The sequence below is a fragment of the Cebus imitator genome, unplaced genomic scaffold (assembly GCF_001604975.1).
Source record: "Cebus imitator isolate Cc_AM_T3 unplaced genomic scaffold, Cebus_imitator-1.0 Scaffold76, whole genome shotgun sequence".
Taxonomy (NCBI): Eukaryota; Metazoa; Chordata; class Mammalia; order Primates; family Cebidae; genus Cebus; species Cebus imitator.
Window position 1 is genome coordinate 509,472 of NW_016107391.1, and position 4,974 is coordinate 514,445.

Consider the following 4,974-nt stretch of genomic DNA (forward strand, 5'->3'; position numbering starts at 1 on the left):
GCCTGTAGTCCCAGAACTTTGGGAGGCCGAGGTGGGCAGATCATGAGGTTAGGAGATCAAGACCGTCCTGGCTAACATGGTGAAACCCCATCTCTACTAATACAAAAAATTAGCCAGGCTGGTGGCAGGCACCTGTGGTCCCAGCTGCTCAAGAGACTGAGGCAGGAGAATCACTTGAAGCCAAGAGGCAGACCGGAGTTGATGATGAGGCTGGGTGCAGCTCTTCCTTTTATATTTTCTGCATAAACTGGTAATTAGGATGAGCCTTCTGCTTTTATGTTGAGCTAAAAGTATAAATAATGGTTGCCGTGAGCCAAGATTGTGATACTGCACACAGCCAGGGCGACAGAGCAAGACTCTGTCTCATATATATTTGTTCCTTTACTTATTTGTAGAAGTAAGGTCTCTCTCTTGCCCAGGTTGGTCTGTAACTCCTGGCCTGAAGTGATCCTCCCACTTCAGCCTCCAAAAGTATTAGTATTGTAGGGATGAGCCACCACATCTGGCCTGGACTACTGTTGATAAAAAATGTTTTTATTCCCAGTCAAAAGCTCCCAGAAGTAATCAATCCCCTTAAATAGAGCCAATATAACTATCAGTTGGGAAACCTGTGGGACTTTCAGACTCTTGAGCAAGGAGTTGGATATAATAATGGAACTAGGCTGGGTGCGGTCACTCACACTTATAATTCCAGCACTTTGGGAGGCCAAGGCGGGTGGATCACCTGAGGTTGGGAGATCAAGACCATCCTGGCTGACACAGTGAAACTTCATCTTTACGAAAAATACAAAAAATTAGCCGGGCATTGTGGCACGTGCCTTGTAATCCCAGCTACTCAGGAGGCTGAGGCAGGTGAATCGCTTGAACGCAGAAGGCAGAGACTGCGGAAAGCCAAGATTGCGTCATTGCATTCCAGCCTGGGGAACAAGAGCGAAACTGCATCTCAAAAAAAAAATAATAATAATAATAATGGAATTTAAAAAAGAGAAAATATCTGGGAATTTAGATTTGTAAGTCCTCGGCATACAGATGGTAGCTAAGGGCAATGACACAGAAAAAGTTAGAAAGGGAGAGTGTGTAGAATGAGAAAAAAGAGGCCAGGCGTGGTGGCTCACGCCTGTTATCCAAGCACTTTGGAGGCCAAGGCGGGCGGATGACCTGAGGTCGGGAGTTCAAGACCAGCCTGACCAACATGGTGAAACCCTATCTTTATTAAAAAGCAAACAAACAGGTGAGGACTAAACTATGAAAAATACCAACATTTATAGAGAGCTAAAGGAAGAAGGCCAGCAGCGGATAAAAGCCAGGGAAGACTATTGTCACACTAGTCAAGGCAAAAGAGTCAAGTAAAGCAAGATGCTATTGAGTGAAACCTCAGAATATAGTTACAGAGTATCCAGAACCAAGATGGGGAAGAACTAATCAAGAGGAAGTAGTCAAACGGTAAGAGCAAGTGGGTAATAAATGCAGCAAAGCTCCTGAAGAGATGGGAGAAGATCATAAAGAATACAAGGGAAGTCTGGTAGTCAGCCTCCAAGATAGCCCCCAGTCATCCTTTCTCCTGGTAGTCATGCCCTTTTGTCAACCCCTCTCACAATGGTCTGAGTGACTGATTAAAGATGGCAGAAATGACATTGTGTCATTTCAGAGGTTAGGTTATAAAATCTACTGTGGCTTCTGTCTTGGTGACATTCACTCGCTTTCTCTCTCGTTCCTGATTATTTGCTCTGGGGGAAGCCAGCTGCTATCTGTGGAGAAACAGATATGGTGAGGAAGTAAGGCTTCATGCCAACAACCATATGAGGGAGGTTGGAAGGGAATCCCCCAGCTCAGTTAAGGCTTCAGAGGTTGGCAGCCCTGGCTGACATCTGACTGTAACCATCAGGAGAGACACTCTGAACCAGAACCACTCCGCCATGTTGCTCCCAGATTCCTCGCATCCAAAACGGTGTGCGATAACAGACTTTTTTTTGTTTTTTGTTTTTGTTTTTGTTTTGACACAGAGTCTGGCTCTGTCACCCACCCTGGAGTGAAAAGGCATGATCCTGGTTCACTGTTCACCTCCTGGGTTCAAGCAATTCTCCTGCCTCAGCCTCCTGAGTAGATGGGATTACAGGTGTGTGCCACTGTGGCTGGCTAATTTTTTTTGTAATTTTTAGTAGAGACGGGGTTTCATCATCTTGGCCAGACTGGTCTTGAACTCCTGACCTCATGATCAACCTACCTCAGCCTCCCAAAGTGCTGGGATTACAGGTGTGAGCCACTGTGCCTGGCTGATGTTTGTTGTGTTAAGCCATGAAGTCTGGGTAATTTGTTATATAGAAATAGATAATACAGGAGGGATTGGCTTTGAACAGGAAGGTAGACTGCTTCCTCTGAGAAGTTACCATTTATGGTCATTTTTGTAAAATCTTGTTCTTCAAGTTTACCCTTTATTGCTTAGGTTTGGTATCTTAAAACATTTCAATTTTAAGTTATGACTAGACCAAAGACATTTTTATTGCTCATCAAAAAAATATTTTAGGCTGGATGTAGTGGCTCACGTCTAAAATCCAAGCACTTAGGGAGACTGAAATGGAAGGATTGCTTGAAGCCAGGAGTTCAAGACCAGCCTGGGTAACATAGTGAAACTCCCTCTCTCCAAATATATATATATATATTTATTTAAATATATATCTTTAAATAAATATGTTTATATGAATGTGTATATTTATTTATAAATATATATATATATATACATATATATATATATATAAAGTTAGAATTTCCTACTTTTTGTAGTATCCTACTCACATTTGGCTATAATACCTCTTTTCTTAGCTCATATCCATTTAATCATTCATTTGATAAATATTTATTGTATGTGACATTAGTATTAACTTATAGAAAGCAATGTTGCTTTTAAAGTGATTGGTAGGGTAATAAATGAGCTATTTGCTAGTATATCCAAGTTATCTAGTAATAAGAGTTTACTGAACAAAGAAGTATGGGTAATAGCATAAAAGTATAAACAAATACCCAAACGGTATATTGACAGAATAAAATGACATATACAAAAAATCCAAGCATGTGTGAAGAACAGTGTGAGATTGTATCCAACCAAAATTATATTCAAAGTAAAAATCATATTTGCATGACGAACTGTAGAGCATAAGTTAAAACAAATGAATACCGCTGATCACAGAACAATGAGAAATTCCTGCAGCAAGTGGCATAACTGCCAAACGGGGTAACATCAAAGAAGTATGAAGGGAAAACTAATTTTGAGGCTGTAACCATGTGGAACTGAAGCTGATTCTTCAAGTTCTGCCTCTACAGGAATTGTGCTCCTGTAATTTAACCATTTATAAGTATAAGATTTTCACACAGAAAAAATTACTATACTGTTGGATGTGAACTAAGACATCAAATTCATAAAATTTTCTGTTATTTTCATTATTTATCTCAGACCTTTACTCTTATATTGTTTTGAGGAAGGACTTGTGTACAAATCATGGTACAAAGTTTAAAACACCAAATGCACTTTAAGGAAATTAGAGTTGTTAGCTACCTTCTGTTATCCTTTGTTGTATTTTGGGTTTCACTGGGTGCTGGAGCTGCTATACCACAGTGATAGTCTGGGGCTTGGCCAGGTCATGGGGCTGGGCAAAGGTGGTGAGGAAATGAACAGATCCAGCTGTCAGCATAGCAAGGAGATCCAATCCTGCCGGCCAGGCACAGCCCTAATGGTTTTTAATTCATCATCTGTGGGAAAAATTATGCTACTTGAAAGACCTTGACTTCAATTCTGGCTTTACCATTTGATAACTCTGTGGTGACACTGAGCAAGAGACTTTACCTCTGTGAGCCTCAATGTCTTCTCCACAAAATAGAGCTGAAAAAAATCTCTTATAATTACATCTTGTTTTTCTTCTTAAAAGTCAAATGAGCCTGGTATCAAATATGTATGAAGCCATTTTAAAAAACTTTAAAGTCCTATAAACAATTTTTTTTTTTTTTTTTTAAGACACAGTCTCACTCTGTCACCCAGGCTGGAGTGCAGTGGTACGATCTTGGCTCACTGCAGCCTCCGCCTCTGAGGTTCAAGTGATTCTCATGTCTCAGCCTCCTGAGTAGCTGGGATCACATGTGCCACCACACCCAGCTAATTTTTGTATTTTAGTAGAGATGGGGTTTTACCATGTTGGCCCGGCTGGTCTCCAACTCCTGATCTCAGATGATCCACCCACCTCGGCCTCTCAAAGTGCTGGGATTACAGGTGTAATCCGCCACACTCAGCCTTAAACAGAATAATACTGTTATCATTCCTTTTTGCTTGGATCTTTATGATCTTGGAAAAAGTTCAGGTAGGCTTTAAGCTGTGAACACAACTTGGGAAGGGCTATAGCTAATTCTTAAAAAAAAAAAAAAAAAAAAAAAAAAAAAAAAAAAAAAAAAAAAAAATTAAAAAAAAAAAAAGCTATTAAAAAAAAAAAAAAAACACACATCTTTTCTGAAAATCATTAAAACAATTGAAGTTAGGTTTTAAATAAAAACAAACCCCTAAGCAAATATATATCACTAGACAACATTAGATCTTTATCTCCTTGAGATTACAAGGGCTTTCTATCTAACACACAAGAAAAGGACCAATTTCTCTAGCACCAAAAAGCCAAGCCTATTAGCACTTACTATCGCAAACGGTTACCACAAAAACAAAATAATGCAGGTTGAATTTATGGCTTATGTAAAAGTCAAGCCTCTAGGGTCTTTAAAAGTATTTTTTCTATTTTCAAATATAAGACATTCATTGTATAAATTTTGAAAACTTAATACAAGTATAAAGAACAAAATTACTGACAATCACATTGCTCATAGATAACATTTTGTTAATGTTTTTGCATAGTTTTTTTTTTCCAATTTTTGTCTTCTTCTTGTCTGCTTTTTTTCCCACGTATTTTTTATTATGAACAGTACCATAACATTACATGAGTT